This window comes from Mustela nigripes, chromosome 1, assembly GCF_022355385.1.
Source record: "Mustela nigripes isolate SB6536 chromosome 1, MUSNIG.SB6536, whole genome shotgun sequence".
NCBI lineage: Eukaryota > Metazoa > Chordata > Mammalia > Carnivora > Mustelidae > Mustela > Mustela nigripes.
This window is the reverse complement of record NC_081557.1, coordinates 247,171,658-247,193,011: the sequence shown is the minus strand read 5'-3', so window position 1 is coordinate 247,193,011 and position 21,354 is coordinate 247,171,658. Positions and strand designations below refer to the sequence as shown.

The 21,354-nt window shown below is 40.2% G+C and overlaps 1 protein-coding gene and 1 non-coding gene across 3 annotated transcripts in view; one reads left to right on the top strand and one right to left on the bottom strand.

Annotated features, from left to right (window-relative positions):
* Nucleotides 1–21,354, bottom strand: part of CRACD (capping protein inhibiting regulator of actin dynamics) — a 270,791-nt gene that overhangs the window by 231,317 nt on the left and 18,120 nt on the right. The window lies entirely within an intron of this gene.
* Nucleotides 19,389–19,526, top strand: LOC132009528 (small nucleolar RNA SNORA8). The gene has a single exon (XR_009401993.1). It is a non-coding gene; the product is annotated as a small nucleolar RNA SNORA8 (small nucleolar RNA).

The window sequence follows — 21,354 nt, the reverse complement described above, 5'->3', positions numbered from 1 at the left end:
GATATGCGTGTCCTTTGTGTCTTTAACTCTGAGTGTCTCTCTTGTTTTGTCTGTAATTTTTCTTTCTGTACATCTCCGTCTCTGTGTCTTTCTCTGACCTGCTTATTCCTCTTGCTTCTATCTTCTGCTCTCTCTTTATTTTCCCACATTTCCTGGTCTACTTCTCCAGACAACTCAAAATGTAGGAAAAAAAACAAAACTACATATTTATAACGGTTTTTAATTTATCAAGGAGAATATGATGTCCTCTGTTCTTAGAAGCACAGAGTAAAAACTTTGTTTTCACCCAATCTAAAATGCCTACTTCATGTCTATTCCTTCTTCCATAACCGAAATTCCTGGCTCCTTCCCTCTAAATCCAAGCCTTTCTTTAAGGTTTACCACCATTTACCCAGTTGCTTACCCAGAAACCTAGAAGTCGTCCCTAATTTCTATTTCCCCAGTCCCATTTCAAAGCCGTCATCAGGTCCTGTAGACTCTATAGCAAAACACGCCCCAAGTTTATCCACTTCACTTCACCGCCCTTACCATCCTCCTCGTAAAAGACAGTGACGTTTCTTGCTTAGACTTCTACAGTCTCCCCTCATTGGTAGCCCTGTTTCTCCTCTCGCCTTCCTTAAATCCATTCTTTACACAGCTCCAGAATGAAATTTTTAAAACTTAACCAGCTCATGACCCTCCTTTACTCAAAGCTTCCCACGGCTTACCATTTCAGTAAGCATTTAATCCAAACTCATCAAAAAAAAAAAAAAAACAAAAAACAAAAAACACCCTACATTGATCTGGTTCCTACCAACCTCTCTGATCGCATCTTTTTGTCCCTCCAACAGACCAAACTCTTTCTGGACAAAGGGTCTGGACAGCGGCTGCCCCACTGCCTGTAATGTCCAGATCACAGGATGGCTGGTTCCTTCTTGTCATTCAGGTCTCAGCTTAAATGTCACCCCTTTAAAGCAGCCTATATGGGCCAACAATCTAAAGTATCCTCTCAAGGGACTCTATCATAACACCCTGTCGTAAAGTTCTGCAGAGCCTTTTTCATTTTTTTTTTTTAAGATTTTATTTATTTATTTGAGAGAGAGAGAAACAGAGATAGTAAGAGCACTAGCAGGAAGGAGAGGGAGAAGCAGACTCCCCACTGAGCAGGGAGACTGAAGGGGGCTGGATCACAGGACCCCAGGATCATGACCCCAGAGGAAGGCAGACGCTTAACCAACTGAGCCACTCAAGCATGCTCTGCACGGCAATTTTCAGACATTTCTTGTTAAATTCATTTTTTTCTCTTTGTGTCTGTTCTCCCACCAGAATGTAAATGCTTCCAGAGCAGAGAACCGCTGAATCCTGTCCACTGCTCTAGTCCCAACATACAGAAAGTTTCAAAGAAATAACTTAGTAAGCTCTCAATAAACATGTGATGAATGGAAAGATGAACAAAAAAAAATCCCACATTCCTCCCAAAGCTCTCCCTTACCATCTAGCCAACAATATTTTTCCTTTATGACTTAATAGAATTAATTTGACTCTTACTGTCTTGTTAAATCTGTTATACTGATGCTTTAAATTAACATATTATTTAACTTCTCATGAGGTCATTATTATACCACAAACATTAAATATACACCTACTAGAGCTGAATGAAAAAAGGCAGGGAAAAAAATGCATTTATCAGAATACCAGTTAGGCCTTTTACCTGAGCATTCTATTTCAATAAGATCTTTGTATTTCTAGCTGTCACGATGAACAGGTACCTGAATCATTAAAAATAAAACTATATGTGATACACACTCCATAGTTCATCCAGGTGAGTCTTAGGTAAAGTAATGCAAAGCACAAAATGTTGCTGTTATTAAAGAAGTTAAACAGAAAATATCGTGCAGGGGTTTAATTTGATCTAAGGAAATTAGGTAACTGGGATAAGAGAGAAAACGCCATAAAGATCTAATGTAGCGTGAGAAATGATGGATTTTAGAATTTCTTTTCTTTTATTAAGAAAAGAACATCTCTAAATATATCATTATCTTTGTTTAAAAAGGTGTGGTGTGCTGGCTGCTGGTCATTAAAGGATGGGTGCTTTATTTCTTATTTTTTAGAGAGAGGGAGGTGCGCAGATGAAGAAGAGAGAGACTCTTAAGCAGGCTCCATGCCCAGTGCAGAGCCTAATGCAGGGCTTGATCTCACAACCCTGAGATTATCACCTGCGCCAAAACAAGAGTCAGATGCCTTACCAACTGAGGCACCTAGGTGCCCCATGGATGGGTGCTTTTAAAAGTAATAAATGTTGGGGTGTCTGGATGGTTCAGTTTATTGGGCATCCAACTGTTGATCTCAACTCAGGTCTTGATCTCAGGCTCTTGAGTTCAAGCCCCATGTCGGACTCCACTCTGGGCATGGAACCTACTTAAAAATGAAAAAAGTAATAAATATTTTAAGTCTTATCACTTTGACTTTGCTACTGAAACTATTTGCTGATAAGAGAAGGCCTTGTATTTTGTTAACTATAGCATTCAGAAAACTGACCTTGTTAATGAGTTGGCAAACTACCACCATTTACCACAGCATGTACCATACTCAAGTTCAAAGGAGGCTCTCTGAGAGTGGAAGCTACTCTTCCGTTTAGAATCAGAGAGTATCTGACAGACAAGAATCTCTAGTTGCCCACACAGTAACATGTGTGCATTGTAATAGCACTGTAGAAAAACTAAAAATTATGTGGGACTTCTCAGGTAGAGGTGACATCTGATCCTTGGACTTATGCCACAGCAGGCTCTTAATACAAAAGAAAACCTGCTGCAGTTTAATATCGGACCCAATGTACTTGATTGCCTACAAATAATTTAAGATGATTTAGAATTTTTAAGCCATCTCTGAAAAAAACTGTATTTTATGGGCCAGACGAATGATCATATGTCCAGGAAACGTTACCATTTTGAGGTAATTCTTTCCTGTTTTTTACTGCCATTTCTTTTAATGTAGTTCTGAAAGGTATTTTAATATATTAAATACTTACCTAACAACACCAATTACAACCATTAGAAACTAGTGTTTCGGGGCGCCTGGGTGGCTCAGTGGGTTAAAGCCTCTGCCTTCGGCTCGGGTCATGATCTCAGGGTCTTGGGATCGGGCCCCACATCGGGCTCTTTGCTCAGCGAGGAGCCTGTTCCCCACCCCCCCCCCGCCCTCTACCTGCCTCTCTGCCTACTTGTGAGCTGTCAAATAAATAAAAATAAAATCTTAAAATAGAAAAAAAGTGTTTCTCTTTTTTTTTTTTTTTGAGATTTTATTTATTTATTTGACAGACAGAGATCACAACCCACTGCGCCACCCAGGCGCCTGAAAATAGTGTTTCAAGGTTGCAATTGTCCTTATCCTGCCTCTCCTGTCCTACCTATGACACTCTCCTAGCACTCATGTTCTGATCATTCAAATTATTAAACTATTCAAGTGGTAAACCTACACCTGCCTTCAGATGCTGGGAAAAAGAAAACTCATCTATTGCATAGTTGAAGTTGAAGTTTTTACATTTTTAAAAAAGAGAAGATTAAAAGAAAAAATTATTAAAGGGACGTTAGAGGGACACCTGGCTGGCTCAATCCATAGAGCATGTGACTCTTGAGTTTGAGCCCCATGTTGGGTGCAGAGCTTACTTAAAAAAAAAAATGCAGGGTGCCTGGGTGGCTCAGTTGGTTGAGCAACTGCCTTCGGCTCAGGTCACGGTCCTGGAGTCCCGGGATCGAGTCCCGCATCGGGCTCCCAGCTCCATGGGGAGTCTGCTTCTCCCTCTGACCTTCTCGCCTCTCATGTTCTCTCTCACTGTCTCTCTCTCAAATAAATAAATAAATAAATCTTTTAAAAAAAAAAAAAAAGAAGAAGAAGAAGACATTAGAGATTAGTTTGGTTTTGACCCAGATGAAATAAACCATTATTAGGCAGAAGGAACAGAGAAAAATAATCTCTGAAGGGAAAAAAAAGTGTGATTCAAAAATGAATTAAAAATATTTTTTAGGGACACCTGGGTGGCTCAGCTGGTTAAGTGGCTGCCTTCGGCTCAGGTCATGATCCCAGAGTCTTGGAATCGAGTCCTGCATCGGGCTCCTTGCTCAGCCAGAAGCCTGCTTCTCCCTCTGCCTCTGCCTACCACTCTGTCTGCTTGTGCTCACTCTCGCTCCTCTCTCTCTTTGACAAATAAATAAATAAAATCTTTAAAATATATATATATATATATTTTTTTAAATCCTCCTTCCACAAATAAAACAAAAAAAAACAGGTGTGCGCACACACATATATATACCCTTCAAGTCTGCTGTAATCGCCAATAAACTGAAGAGCGGTCTCCCCATCCTCACTCTGAAGTTGCTTTGGGAAAACATCCAGAGCCTGGTGTTAGATCCGGCACGGTGCCTGTGAACGGCTTCCCCGGCCCTGGCAAGACTTGCTGGACTGCACATAAAAGAACATTCTACCTCCAGCCAAGTGTCTGCAGAGTTGTTTCCTGTACAGCCCGACTTCACCTGCTCAGTGCTTCTCACTCCACTCTCTGGACCTGCCGTGCCTCTGAAAGTTCCCTCTGTGGATTGTTCTCTTGTAACTAAAATTACCTGCTCTCTCCCAGATCCCTCCCAGCCAGACCTCTCTGTCTCACTTTCTAGGTTGAACGCACTCTACTAATTGCATCCAGGGTAAACACTCTGCCCAACAAGGCTACAGACACCTCTTCCTCACAAACTTCTATAAATGGTAACCCTGTCCCCTCCCCCCACCAGGCCTATCCTGGCCTCCCAGATGAGACCCAGTCAATGGAAACTCAAGGGAAAAGGAAACTTGGGGTCTGTTTATCAAAAAAGGAAACAAATGGCATCCTGTTCTGCACCCTCTCCTAAAAACCTAATAACAATGTAGTCAGTTGGGTATTACTAGTTTTTTAATCTGGATATTAAAAATTAAGTACAAATACAAGTATAGGAAATAAACTAATTCACTCTAATACTCTGCTACAATAATCGTAGGCTTCTATTTCATTTTATTTTGTTATAAAAACAACAGAGCAACAACATTAAAGTTAATTCTAAAAAAGAAAGAGAGAAACCTCATAATTCCACAACCATAAAACACCAACTGCTGATCTGGAGATACTCCTTCTTCAACTCTTTACCATACACAAATTCATTTTTAGACCAGATCTTCCCAGAGCTTCATGGCTTTGTATATTTCTTTCCGTCTTTTCATCTGACAAATTCCTACTCTCCTTTCAAAACCCAGCAAATGATAACTTCCCAAAATATCCCCAGGGAGAGTAGCATTCTGTCCCCATCTCTGCTACAGCACTACCCCCCCCCCCCCGGGGTAAATCTCCTCTGTTGTCGTAACTAGTCTTCAATAACTTGTATGCTCCATGGGAGTGGAGGCCGTTCCTGTTCACTCTTGGATCCCAGGACCTAACACCATCGAAGTCTAAGTGAAAAAAAGAAATGCAACAATTAAGATCCAGGTATACAATACAGTAATATGGGTTCTGTGTCCAATACCCATCTCTAGCAAGTCCTAGAAGGAGGAAGGAATCTGTTTGCATCATAATCTCTAGTAAGAGGTTACTGAAAAACTATAAAACGACTTCCAAAAGGCTTTCTCACCACGGTATGAAACAAGCCACGGGGTACTTAACTCCCATTACACACACACACACATACACACACACCACTGTGAGAGTGTGAAAGAGGCCTCTAGCATAGTGCAGAGGGCAGAACCCACTGGCATTCTTCTGTATTCAGAGAGAAAACCACACCCGTTGTGACAAATAACTCAGATGAATTATTAGGGCAGCAGCATGAGCTGCTGAGAAACAGCAACTGAGAAAAAACTAAATTTAGATGCCAAACCAAGTTCAAGTTATTAGCTCTATGATCTGATTTATCAATCAACAAAATATCATGGCATTCTGCTGGATGCTGGAAATACAGTAATGAAAGACAGGGTCCCCACTCACAGGACTGCCAGTCTGACTGAGGAAAGAGATAATAATCAGGCAATCAGAGCAGAGTATGGTTGGCACCATGGGAGGAAATACTTAGTGCTAAGAACGCACATTGGAAGGTCAAGGAAAGACTCCTGGAGGAAGCTAGGTCCCGAAAGATGTTAACAGAGAAAAGGGGTGGGTGAAAGGAAATATCTTTCTAGGCAGAGGGAATGGCAGGATAAAGGCCCAGAGGCATCTATATTATAGGAATCTTAATACCTAATCACTGTATAGAGCAATTTTGAAGATTAAATTGGATACTGATGTGGAAGGATAAATGACTTTGTGAATGGTACTTATTAGTAAGAATATAAAACTGAACGGTGAGTAAGAAAGCCTTATTAGCTCATGTGAAGCATACAACTTACTGAAGACTAGTGCCTTTGCACAGTCTTCCCTTTTGTTTTGGTTCTCATTTCTTCTTCTAATAAAGACACTAGTCTCTTGAATCAGGAACCCCTCTAAGAACCTCATTTTTGCTTTAATTACCCCTATAAGTCTCTATCTCCAAAGGCAGTAACGTTCTGAGGTTTTAGAGGTTAAGACTTCCACATATGAATTTGAGGAGGAAGCACTGCCCCACCAGCCAATGAGACTTTTTAGACATTTTCTCCTAATGATACTTCCCTCATAGAATTTAAATACCTGTATATATACTGTGCCCCTTTAGAGGGCCACAAACCATTGTTATACCTAAGATTTTAGTCCCCAGCCCCAAAGAAAACAATTTTTTGTCCCCCTGGAAGCAACATCACCCATGTTTTATTTTTTTGTTAACACTTTTCTGAATTTCATATTTTTTTTTTACAAGGATTAGGTTATACTCGTTTAATCAGGAAAATAAGCAAAGTATTCTTTTAGATTTTATTTAAATTCAAGTTAGTTAACCTATAGTATTATTAGTTTCGGGGTTAGAACTTAGTGATTCATCGGTTGCATATAACACCCAGGGCTCATTACATCAAGCTTCCTCCTTAATGCCCTTCACCCAATTACCCATCCCCCCACCCCCATCCCTCCAAAAACCCTAGTTTGTTCCCTATAGTTAGGAGTCTCTTATGATTTACCTCTTTCTCTGGTTTTATCTTATTTTTCTTTCCCTTCCCCTATGTTTATCTGTTTTGTTTCTTAAATTCCACACATGAGTGAAATCATACGGCATTTGACTTTCTCTGACTGACTTACTTCACTTAGCATGAAACTCTCTAGCTTCATCCACACCCACATCCTTGCAAATGGCAAGATTTCATTCTTTCTAATGCTAAGTAATATTCCACTGTACATAGAAACCACATCTTCTTTATCCATTCATCTGTCAATGGACATCTGGGCTCTTTCCATAGTTTGGTCATTGTGGAGATTGTCACCATAAACACTGGGGTGCAGGTGACCCCTCAAGTCACTATGCTTGTATCCTTTTGATAAATACTTAGTAGTGCAATTGCTGGGTCATAGGGTAGTCCTATTTTTAACTTTTGAGGAAACTCCATACTGTTTTATTATTATTATTATTATTATTATTATTAATCATCTATTTGTTCTTCCTTCTCCCATGGGCCAGTGATCTTCTTGAAGATCTTGGTAATCTGATGCTGGCACAATAAATGCTGGCAGAATGGAACTAAACTCTAGAAAAATATTAAAGTATGGAAAACTGCTTAATAGTTGTTCCTAAGGGCTGCACTGAGAGGTCACACTGTGCACTCTCCTGTCCCCACCATACACCTCTCAAAAGAGCCTCATTTTGGTGAAATCAAGATAAATGAACAATGTCATTCGCTGGGAAAGAAGTCCCCAAAAGGCAGACCAAGAGAAGTGTGCGGGAGAAGGGTGAGCAATCCCAACACACGGGCTAATTGAGTATATACAAGTCTTAGGGTTTATCTCTTCAAAAGTACTAGATAGTTGGGGCACCTGGCTGGCTCAGTAGGTAGGCTCTTTGTCTCGGGGTTGTGAGCTCAAGAACCATGTTGGGTGCAGAGATTATTAAAATAAAATCTTAAAAAAAAAAAAAGAGTACTAGATGGTTAAAACATCACTTCCACTGCCCAGCCCCCAGCGGTAGAACCCTCAAAAGGATTTACTATGGCCTAAAGTTTGACTGCTTGCCAAAGAGTTACTTTAACGGCTAAAATCAAAACTGTAAGACGGAGAGTTGGCTCGTTTTTGTATACATTTTGATTTGGGGTTATAACAGTCACATCACAGCCACATGAAGATTCAGAAATTCAGCAAGGTGGCCTCAGGGGGGAAAGGGGGTCAGAAAGAAAGAAGGAGGGGGGAGAGAGGGAAGCACAGAGAGGCAGAAGGCAAAGAGCAAGTAGAAGAGATGGGAGAAGAAAATAACTGAAATGAGTCGTGTCATCAGGTCAGCTAGCCATCTAGTCCATGAGTGTGTGTGTACAGTGAGGGCTTGCAAAAGGAGATGGGCATCTGCCTTGGACCCAATTTCAATGCGTACTGAAAATCCAGTGCTTAAAGGTAAGCATTTTTCATTCTTTTTTTTTTTTTAAAGATGTATTTATTTATTTGAGAGAGAGATCCTGAGTGAGCGGTGGAGAGTGGCAAAGGTAGGGAGAGACATAGAATCTCCAGCAGGCTCCTGCTGAGCTAGGAGCCCAAGGGCTTGATCTAGCAATCCTGAGAAAATGATCTGAAATCATGAGCTTAAATGATTGAGCCACGCAGGTGTCCCTGAAGGTAAGCGTTTTTCAAATAGCAGAGCCCCTAAATGGAAGCCAATTCCTTCAGCTGGTGCTCAACAAAGGAAACAGGTAAACAACTGCCTGCTTTGAACCAATGAAAAACAGCGCTTGATCTCCAACATTGCACCTTCCTAAGTATTTGCAGGTAATAGCACCTGTGTTTGTTTAGCGCCTTTCCCACAAACTTTACTACCTAATCCAATAAAAGACAACACCACCATATGCAATATAAATGCCCGCTTTTGTAATGTGAGTATTAGAGAGAAGTAAAGCCACATTAATCAAGACAGGGCCGTACTGACATAAGAATAAACATATAGAACAATGGCATGAGATTGACAGTCCCGAAATAAACCCTCCCATTTACGGTCAATTGATTTTCAACCAGGGTGTCAAGACAATTCACTGAGGGAAAGAATAGTCTTTTCAACAAATAGTGCCAGACAACTGCACATCCACATGCAAAAGAATGAAGTCGAGGTCCTTCATTATATCACACGTAAAAGTTAATGGGAGTGGACCGAAGACCTAAAGGTAAAAGCTAAAATTATATAGTTCTTAGAAGAAAACCAAGAAACAAATCTTTCTGACCACAGTCAGGCAATGCTTTCATAACTGTGACATCAAAAACACAAATGACAAAATAAAAAGTAGATAAATTGAAATATACCACAATTTAAAACTTTTGTGCTTCAGGAAAAAAAAAAAAAAAAAAAACTTTTGTGCTTCAAAGGACAAGATCAGGAAAATGAGAAGACAACCTACAGCATGGAAGGAAATATTTGCAAATCATGCCAAAGGACTTATTTCTAGAATAAAGAACTCTTAAAAAATAATTTTTGAAAAACTAAACATAAAATTGCTAAACAATCTCAAGAGACATTTCTCCAAAGAAGATATACAAGTTACCCAGAGATGCTCAGCATCATTAACCATCAGGGAAACACAAATGAAAAGCACTGAGACACCACTTCATAGCCACTAAGATAGTCATAATTAAAAAGACCAATACTAATTAGCATTAACAAGGATGTAGGGAAATCAGAACCTTCATACACCACCAGGAAGAATGTAAAATGGTACAGCCACTATGGAAGGAAGTCAGGTAGTTCTTCAAGACATTAAACACAGTTAATCATATGGTCCAGGAACTGACTCTCGGAATAGCCCCAAGAGACAGAAAATATGCGCAACACAAACACTTGTACGCAACTGTTCACTGCATCATTATCTGTAATATCTAGAAAGTGGAAACAACCCAAATACCCATCAACTGGTAAATGGATAAATACAATGTGGTAACCCCCCCCATGATGGAATAGTATTCAGCAATAAAACAGAATGGAGCACGGATTGTTGCTACAATATGGATGAACCTTGAAAATATCAGGCTAAGTGAAAGAAACCAGTAGTCACAAAAGACCACACACTGTATGATTCCACTTGTATAAAATGTCCAGAATAGGCAAATCCAGAGAGACAGACAGTAAACTGGTGGCTGCCAGGGGCTGCAGGGACAGAGTAACGAGGAGTGACTGGCAACGGTTTTTTTTTGGTGATGAGGATATTCTGGAATTAGTGGTAGTAGCTGCACAAGTCTGGACACACACTGAAAACCACTGAATTGTGCTCTTTAAAAGGGTGTCGGGGCGCCTGGGTGGCTCAGTCAGTTAAGTGTCTGACTCTTGGTTTTGATTCAGGTCATGATCTCAGGGTCATGAGACTGAGCCCCTTGTTGGGCCCCAAGCTGGACATGGAGCCCGCTTAAGATTCTCCCTCCCTCTGCCCTTCTACCATCCTCATGCACTCTCTCTCTCTCTCTACCCTCTCCCCCAAAATTAAAAAAAAATAACATGGTGAATGTTATGGTATGTGAATTAAATCTTTAAAAGCTGGTGTGTGTTTTTTTTTTTTAAGGGATAAAAGTAGAAATTACATGATGGAACATAAGCTAGTTTTCTTTTCTGCTCTTGCCTGTTCCCAGACATGAAGCAACACTGACATTAAAGCAAAAAGACTTCATTTCCATAAACCATCTTTCATTACTGTCAACAGCTTCAAACAAATTACCTTCAGGTTAAAAACTATGAGGGAATACAACTGTGCTACACTATCAAATATAATGTATCCACTCATTTATTCAGTTCAGATGAACACCTTTAAGGTACACAAGACGGAAAGCCTTAAATAAAAATAATTTATGAGAGTGAAAGTACAAACAGAAGCATAATTTAGGGCGCCTGGGTGGCTCAGTGGGTTAAAGCCCCTGCCTTCAGCTCAGGTTATGATCTCAGGACCCTGGAATCGAGCCACACATAGGGCTCTCTGCTCAGCGGGGAGCCTGCTTTCCCCCACCCCCTGCCTGCCTCTTGGCCTACCTGTGATCTCTGACTGTCAAATAAATAAATAAAATCTTTAAAAAAAAAAAAAGGGAAGCATAATTTATATTTCTTATACTACATTCCTACGTTAGAGTTCATACTTTCTTTTTTTTTTTTTTTTTACGATTTTATTAATTTATTTTAGAGAGAGAGAACAAAAAGGGGAAGGAGCAGAGGCAGGGGGAGAAGTAGACTCCCTGCTGAGCAGGGACCCCCCCCCAATATGGGACTTGATCCCAGGACTCCACGATCATGACCCAGGCTGAAGGCACCCAGGAACCCCCAGAGTACATACTTAATCTGGATCTAATATATCTTAATTCTGAAACTTCTTTTTTTTTAAGATTTTATTGATTTATTTGACAGAGAGAGTCACAGCAAGAGAGGGAACACAAGCAGGGGGAGTGGAAGAGGGAAAGCAGGCTTCCCACTGAGTAGGCAGCCTGATGTGGGGCTCGATCTCAGTTCCCTGGGATCATGACCTGAGCCGAAGGCAGATGCTTGAAGACTGAGCCACGCAGGCACACCCTAATTCTAAAACTTTTTTAAGAATTAAAGAAATATATAAATGCAACCTGTACTAAGAGTAATTGTTACAGTCTCAACATATTAAGGTAGAGGAGAAAACAACTTAGATCATCTATTGAAAAGGTAAATATAGTTTTAGACAGAGAAGCAAAGGTAAATACAAGAAGAATGATCGGTCATTATTGTTACCAAGAAGCTCTGGTATTAGTCTGCTCATGAAGCAAGAAAGGGTCCATCTGAAAAGACACTGGTTACTGTGGGCACACAGCATGGATATCAGTATCTTTCTGCAAGGTATCAAGTTTTTCTTTTTCTGGGTTACCCTAAGTTTATCCTAGCACAAAAATTTTAGGAGAATACGGGTCTTACCAAAAGAAGTAACCTATTTGATTCTTAGAAGATGTCTGTTCAAACAGGATTATTATACTAGCAATTTGAATTCAGATAATATTATGAAAGGACCCAACTTTTAAAGCCTTACAAGGTCTTTTTACAAGGTAATAACTGTCACACAGGCTGTGCCAGACATAGCACACCGCTTCTGTTAGCAGGGCATCCGCAGAGCAGCTGCCAAGCAAAAAAGACAGCTCTCTTCTCCTCAAGTACCCAAAGGTACAAATACAAACGTGTACACACACATACACACTCTCTCTCTCTCTCTCTCTCTCTCTGTCTCTCTCTCTGGGCTGCTTCCCTCGGGATCTACCCAGCAACCTCTGCTCTGCAACACAGCCTGGAAATGTCTGCAGGAGAGGTATGAGGACTAACGCTAAGAAGCACCAGACAGTGCCCCGGAAGTCCCGCGAAAGAACCAAGAACCGAAAGAACTGGGGAGAGGAAGATAGTAGGTTGGCTAGGCAGGTCTAGAAAGAATTCACAGGTGTTGTTGTTAGAGCTGTGAATGTGGGCAAGGAACTGGGGAGGGAGCAAAGAAGTGGAAGTGACTGCAGGCGAAGCAGAAAGGACTGAAGGCATGAAATCAAGAGGGAAGGACATGTGCACAGAGGGGACAGAAGTGCCTGGATGCAGAGAGTCAGGGGGAGGAGAGAGAGGTGGCTGCCGAGCTGGAAGGGAAATGGATTTTACCCAGAAAGCAGAGGGCCTTGGAGGCCAAGCCAAGAACTCTTTGCTAATTTTTGCTTCCTGTGTAGATTAAGGGAGTCACTGTCAGTTCCTGAACACCTGAATCTCAATGTCCTTATCTGCAAAATGAAAGTTTAGGATTAAAAAATAGCTATTAACTAATAATAGTTTCATAAGTTGCTTACCCCAAGCTGTATGCTGAGCTCATACACACATGCTCATGTTAATTAAGCCCCTTTGAGTCTCAACCTGCTATGACTACTTGAAAGAGTCTACGATTCTAAGCAATCCTAATTCGTCCTTTGATCCGGTCCATTCTTTTGGAGTAGGAGTAGAGAAGGACCAGAGACACAGCTGCCCTGCTGCTCCAGCGGTGTTCTGGCAGCTCCCTACTCAAGCTCCTTCTTGAGCAGGATAAAGGGTCCTCCCTCTCCTTTCTTCCTCCCATAATATAAAATTTCCCTGGTGGAAGATATCTGAGGGTAGTATAGCACAAAAGCTTAAGAGCACCTTAAAAGTAGGAGGTCTCTAGTGCAATACATTTTCCCCCTTGGTACTAATAAAGGAGGAAAGAGTCAGAGCTTCCCCCCACACTTCTGCCTGAATGACCTCACCAGCTAGCCTTCCTAAACGATCTTCCCCTTCCCAACCTCTAAACATAAATGTGCCCTGGGGCTCAGTCCATGGACCTACTCTCTCAAAACACTTTCTTCCTGGGGGTCTCATCTATTCTCATTTATATAGATATAAATTTTTAAAGATTTTTTTTTTTTAAAGATTTTATTTATTTATTTGACAGAGAGAAATCACAAGTAGGCAGAGAGCCAGGCAGAGAGAGAGAGAGAGGAGGAAGCAGGCTCCCTGCCGAGCAGAGAGCCCGATGCGGGACTCGATCCCAGGACCCTGAGATCATGACCTGAGCCGAAGGCAGCGGCTTAACCCACTGAGCCACCCAGGCGCCCTAAATTTTTAAAGATTTTATTAAGTCATCTACCAAATGTCAACACAGCAGCCACTGAAAACAATGTCTGTTAAAAGAACTGAGATCTTAAGGGAGCTGAGATACCGGAGAAGGGGCTGAAAGGCAAGAAGACTGTGGTCAGAGAGGGGAGCTCCGGTCCGTATATTTAGAGCAAGAAGTCCATAGCAAGCTGGTAGGTAGAGAGAGGTGTCCTACGAGCTCATAGCTCAATCCTGAATCCTGACTGCCTAAATACATTGTTTCTACCCTCTACATAGTGCAGAGATATTTCCAGATGTTCATGAACTAAGACCTGCTAAAGTCAGGGTCTGGAAGTTTCAATCTAGTAGGAATGGGAAAGTCCTTATTTATTTCTTCTCTTGTTGCAAGTATGGTGGGTGGTATGGAATTTATATTAAACTATTCTTAGCTCTAAGACAGATGCTAACACATTTGTTGTGGCTGAAGGAAGGAGTCCAAAAAACACTGCAAGACTCAATAACCTGAGGCTAGGTACAGAAATGGCTCACTGTCATATAATGAGACATTACTCAGCGCAATAAAACTCTGAAATATCCTCTGAAGAAATGCTTGTTTCCTTATTACCTTGAAGATACTGGCTCTCTAACCAATCAAATACAAATACTAAATTTTGAGAAAATATTTATAAATATAAATAAGATTGCATAAAACAAAGTCAGGGGTGCCTGGGTGGCTCTGTCAGTTAAGAAACAGATTCTTGGTTTCCACTCATGTCGCTATCACAGGGTCTTGAGACAGAGCCCCACGTCCGGCTCTGTGCTTAGCGCAGAGTCTTTTCTCTCCCTCTCCCTGTGCCCCTCCCCTGCTTTTCTGTTCGCTCAAATGCTCTTTCTTTCTAAAATAAATACATAATTTTTTTAAAAGATTTTATTTATTTATTTGACAGAGAGAGACACGGTGAGAGAGGGAACACAGGCAGCAGAATGGGACAGGAAGAAGCAGGCTTCCTGTGAGCAGGGAGCCCAATGCGGGACTCAATCCCAGGACTCTGGTATCATGATCTGAGCTGAGAACAGACGATTAACGACTGAGCCAGTCAAACGCCTGTAAATACCTAAATCTTAAAAAAAATTTTAGTCATATGTATATGTATACATACATATTTATACATATAAATTTTGATATAAAATTATCCCAGCAAAGCAGCTTTATGATGTCATTATTTCACTAACTAAAAATGAAGATGTGACTGCATCTGAGAACAATTCTTGTTCTCTTATAAAAAATCAAAACTGCCCCCAAAAGTATCTGTGCTTGTTGAATCTATTTTTGTAATAGTGGCATCATGAAATTTATGCATTCTTAAGAACTGAGATGGAACCCTGGGCGTGGAAAGAAGATGTGATGAATAGTTCCTGCTTTGATGTCAACCTGTTTGCCAATGCTAACTGTACAGGAGACCGCACCTGGAGTTGATCAGGTGCACAAAAAGTGGGCTCTTGTATGCACCCATCTTATCAATTAAAAAAAGAACCACAGGGTGCCTGGGTGGCTCAGTGGGTTGGAGCCTCTGCCTTCGGCTCGGGTCATGATCTCAGGGGTCCTGGGATCGAGTCCCACATCAGGCTCTCTGCTCAGCGGGGAGCCTGCTTCCTCCTCTCTCTGCCTGCCTCTCTGCCTACTTGTGATCTGTCTCTGTCAAAGAAATAAATAAAAATTAAAAATATATAAATAAATAAATAAAAAGAACCACAGAGGCTAGGTTTCCACCTTTCATCTTTGCACCTCTACAGAAAAACATCAGGAACCAAGGCTAATTCTAAACTTCCTCACTGTCTTTGAGAATTTGTTCTATTTTGTGTTGATTTTACTTACTAAAATTAAGAGATGAGGTATCATGTGCTGAAAACTCACATTATCCCCCATGCTACTTCTCCATCTATCACACTGTAAAGACAATTTCCTGAAAATATGTGCTGCATGTTTTTTGCTCACTTACTCAGTTTCACATAATCACTGTAGTCTTTGCCAGACCCTAAGAGCCAGTACTCTAAGTACATTGGTGTTTTCTTCCCATTATCCTAACTGTGGTTGGGTAGAGTAGTAATGGCAATTTTCTTTATTATAACAATGAAAACTATAAGCACACTCCTGCAACTTCAATTTATAAACAGTGACAATTCAAGTCAAAAGGGCAAGTTTCTTCAGAAAGTTGGATACAGCAGTTGCAAAAAGAAGACTTAGAGAAAAACATCTTGTAGATGGAACTATAGTACATAACCCTGTCCCCAAAAGAAATAACCAGAAGGAAAGCTTATCTGGCTACTGATTGAACTAGTGGGTAGTATTTCTATCACCAACATGAGTTATGAGCATACCAAACAAGTGTACAATTAGCAAAATGTACAACTAACACAGAAGAAGATATCATGGGGAAAAGGGAGAATCCCACAGGTAAAATATTTGTGCTGAATCAAAGTAGACAGAGATATGGAAGAAAATGAGAAGTATTGGGGTTATTAGCAAAGTTTTGGGAAGCAACATGGAGAAAAAAAATACTTGAATTACCTAACTCAACTCCTGTGCATGTCAGATGGAGGGACTGTAAGCAGCCCTACATTTCTCAGGACTCACTCCTAGCTTTGCCCACTGGCTTCCCAGAAGAAGCAATTGTAAACTCTAAGGAAACACAGATCCAAACTGTGACTCAAAGACTTTGGTCATCTTGCCTTCTGGGAGCCTTCATTGAAAGTGGCAATATTACCATCTACTTCTATAGCTAGGTTTGTGCTGGCTGTTCGTTTTTTTTTTTTTTTTAATCCCTTTTCCCCTTAATGTGTAACTGTTATAGTTAAGAAAACATGTGAACACTATCAAGAAAGTGAAAAGAAACTCACAGAATATGAAAAAACATGTGCAAATCCTGGACCTGATATGTGATTAATATCTAGAATATATAAAGAATTCCTACAACTCAACACCAAAAAAAAAAGGGAAACCACCCAATTCAAAATTGGGCAAAGGGGAGAGGATTCCGGGAGTTAAGCAGAATAGGAAGGACCAGGAATCTGTCTACCCCTCCAGAAAACAGCTCACTGGCAGAGCCTGTCTGATGCAATTATTTTGCAACTCTGGAGTCTGTTGAAGACTTGCGGCTCCCGGGGGTAAATGTGAACTACAAAATATAGTTAATTTTGGTCAATTTTAGATCTTAGCACAGTAGGACCTACCTATCCTCCACCCCCAGCCAGTGAGTTACAGGCAACTGTGCCTGCATGTGTTCCTAGAGCAGCCTGCACAACTGGGAGCTAGGGTGGGCAAAAAAGCCTCTTTCCAATAAATATTGAGATCTGTGCTCTGATTAATGATTGCTGCTTCTGACCACAGAAATGCAGACAAAGAGGCTGGCAGCCACTGTTGTGGCACCTCCCCCTAGTACAGCAAGCCTCTCACGGGCTTGACTGAAGAGACTTCGAGGGGATTTAAAGGGCCAGTGTCTCCACCCCTCCCCAACTTCACTTTTCACTTGTCCCCTTCTCAAGAGCTAAACACTAAAGACTAAGACATTTAAAAACAACTGTGAGTTACTCCACACAATCCCTGGGCAGTAGCTCTTTCTGACCACAGGTCTGTCCCCATGCTTTAACAAAATCACCACTTTGAGGCGCCTGGGTGGCTCAGCCATTAAGCGGCTGCCTTTGGCGCAGGTCCTGATCCCAGGGTCCAGGGATTGAGCCCAGGCATCCCATCAGGCTCCCCGCTCAGCGGGAAGCCGGCTTTTCCCTCTCCCACTCCTCCTGCTTGTGTTCCCTCTCTCGCTGTATCTCTCACTGTTAAATAAATAAAATCTAAATAAAATAAAATAACCATTTTGCAAGAAAAACAAAACAAAACAACACATACACGGGAAAACTAGAAATGATCACACATGCCCAGGGAAAGACACAGAAAAGACCTTCAAGCTAATCCTCAGCACAGACACGGCCTACAACAATTTAAAAAAAAAAAAAAATAATAATAATAATAATAATAACAAAAAAGAGTAAACACACTAGGTAAAGGAGATACTCTGATTTCCAGAATTGCCACATTATTAGATTAAAATGTCCAGTGTTCAAACAAACAAACAAAAATCACAAGTTATACAAAGGAACAGAAAAGCATGACATGTTCAAGGAAAAAACCAAATCAACAGACTGTCCCTGAAAAAAGACCTAATGGCAGACATATTAGACAAAGACAGTAAAGCAAGTGTCTTAGAGATGCTATAAGAACTACAGGTAGATGTGGAAAGAGTCAAGAAAATGATGTGTTAAGAAAATGGAAATATTGGGGTACCTGGGTGGCTTAGTGGGATGGGCCTCTGCCTTCTGCTTAGGTCATGATCCCAGAATCCTGGGATCCAGCCCCACATCGGGCTCTCTGCTCAGCAGGGAGCCTGCTTCCCTCTCTCTATCTGCCTGCCTCTCTACCTACTTGTGATCTCTGTCTGTCAAAAAAATAAAATAAAATCTTTAAAAAAAAAAAAATGGAAATATTAAAGAAAGAAAATCTAAAAAGCAAAACAAATTCTAAGCTAAAAAGTACAATAACAGAATTGAAAAGTCACTAAGGTGTATTCAAAGACAGTTGTGAGGAAGTAGAAGAAAGAATCAGTGGATTTGAAGATAGGACAACAGAAATTATTATTGCTGAGAAACAGAAAAAAAGAGAGCTGAAAGGAAAGCAAACAAAGCTTAAGGGATGTGTGTGTATGTGACCATGGAAGAGAAGAACATATGCATCACGTGAGCCCCAGAAGGAGGAGACAGAAATAAGCAGGAAGGGGCACCTGGGTGGCTCAGTCATTGGGCATTTGTCTATGGCTCAGGTCATGATACCAGGGTCCTGGGAGGAATCCCCACATCAGGCTGCCTCCTCAGTGGGAAGCCTACTTCTCCCTCTCCCACTCTCACTGCTTGTGTTCCCTCTCTCTCTGTGTCTCTCTCTGCCAAATAAATAAAATCTTAAGGGGGAAAGAAAAAAGAAATGAACAGAAAGAATATTTGAATAATGGCTAAAACTTCCCAAATTCGATAAAAGATGAATATAAACACTTAAGAATTTCAATGAATTCCAAGTACTTTGAACACTCAAAGAGACCCACACCAAGACACATTATAATGAGACTTTCAAAAGATAAAGAGAAAATCTATAAAATAGCAAGAGAAGGGAATCACCACATACAAGGGAACCTCAATAAGAAAACCAGATATCTCAACAGGAACTTTGGAGGCAAGAAGACAGTGGACTAATATATTCAAAGCACTAAAAGAAAAAAACTGTCAACTAAGAATCCTATATCTGGCAAATCTGTCCTTCAAAGGTGAGGGAGAAATTAAGACATTTCCAGATAAGAAAAAGTTGAGTGAGTTTGTGACTAGACACGGTCTGCAAGAAATGCTCAAGGGAATCCTACAGGTGAAATGAAAAGACATTACACATAACACAAAGCTGTATGGAAAAATAAAGATCGTGATAAAAATTAATATATGGGCAATTACAAAAGCTAGTATATAAATTGTAACAATGATTTGTACCTGTGTTCTTTGTTTTCCACATGATTTAAGCAACTAATACGTTTAAAGAATAAATATAATATTAACGTGAGAGCTGCTATTACTGTAACTTTGGTATGACTCCCAATCTTGTTTTCTACATAGCTTAGGAGACTAATGCATTTAAAAGGATTATTAGTTCCCACTGCATGGTATCTGCCCTCAGCAGCTCATTCCTGCTGGGTGTTCAAAGGACAGTGCAATAGAAACTCAGTATCTGGCATCGTTGGTTTTCTTGGCTTCGTGCATGTTAAACCTGGTATTTTTATTGAAACAGTATTCTTAACGGTTTTTCATACTACTCAGCTTGAGATAATTTTCAAGAGGAAGTAATGCTTCTCCTTTTCTAGGGTGTTTGAAATTGAGAACCAGACAGATCCACACTCAGACCCTAAACAGGGCCCTGAAGTAAAGACATTGGATCCCAAAGATTACAGGTGGGGAGTTCTTAAAGTATGTCCGTATTCAAATGGAGATGCAAGAAACCCAGCTGAAAGAACTCTAGAGTGACAGTGACAACTATGGATTGATCAAGTTCTTTTTAAAAGGGCTGTTTTGAAGATTATGATTCTAACTTTGGAGGAACTATGGTGATGAGCAGTGACTGGCAGTGGAAGTAATCACATGTAAAAACTCCTTAAATAAAAATTTATTGGCTTTAAAAAAAAAAGAGGATTATTAGTTTATGATTTGGGGCACACAATGTATAAAGATGTAATTTTGTGAAAACAACTAAAAGGGGTGGAAACAGAGCTGTAAAAAAACGTTTGGGGATGTTATTAAAGTTAAGATATAAAATCATGTTAGTGTATTATAACTTTAGAATATTAAATGTAATCCTAATAGTAATCACAAAGAAAGTAGCTATAGAGAAATGAGAAAGGAATTTAAACATTTTACAACCAAAAAATCAACTAAACACAAAAGAAGACAGTAATATAGGAAATGAGGGACAAAAAAGCTATCGGACATATAGAAATCAAATAGCAAAATGATCGAAGTCCCTCCTTATCAGTAATTACTTTAAACATAATTGGATTAAACTCCCTAATAAAAGACAGAGATTGGCACAGTGGGTAAAAACACATGACCCAACTATAAGCTGTCTGCAAAAGACTCACTTGAGCTCCAAAGACGCAAAGGTTAAAAGTGAAGAATGGAAGAAATATTCCATACAAAAAGTAACAAAAAGAGAGCAATGGTGGCTATACCAGTATTAAACACAAGAGACTTTAAAAAAATTTTTTAAAGATTCTTTTTTTTTTTTTTTCTTTTTTAATTTGAGAGAGAGTGAAAGCATGAGAAGGGGGAGGTTCAGAGGGAGTAGACTCCCCACTGGGCAGGGAGCCCGATGCAGACCCAGGACTCCATGATCTTGATCTGAACAGAAAGCAGTCACTTAACCAACCAACTGAGCCACCCAGGTGCCCCAGACTTTTAATTTAAAAATATTACAAGAGACAAAGGAGGACATTAAACATTAATAAAATGTTCAATACAGCAAGAAAATATAACAATTATAAACACATATCTAATGACAGACCATCAAAATACGTAAAGCAAAAACTTCACATGGGACATTTTCCAGGACACACCATATGCTGGGTGACAAATTTAGTCTCAATAGATTAAAAAAGACAGATATCAGGGCTGCCTGATGGCTCAGTCAGTTAAGCATCTGCCTTCAGCTCAGATCATGATTGACATGATTCTGGGATCAAGTCCCACACCAGGCTCCCTGCTCTGGAGCCACTTCATTCTCTCAATCTCTCTCTCTCTCTCTCTCTCTCTAATAAATAAATAAATAAAATCTTTAGGGGAAAAAAAAAAGATGTCATACAAAGTACCTCCTCTGACCACAATGAGATGAAGTTAGAAATCAAGAACAAAAGTTAAACTGGAAAATTCACAAATTTGTGGAAATTAAACACTATACTTTTTAAACAACTGATGGATCAAAAAAGAAATCACAAGAAAAATTAGAAAATACTTAAAAGATAAATGAAAATATTTCTCAAAACTTATGGGGTATAGCAAAAGGTGCTAAGAGAAGTCTGTAGTTACAAACACTCACATTAAAAGACAAGAAAGAGCTCAAATCAACAAT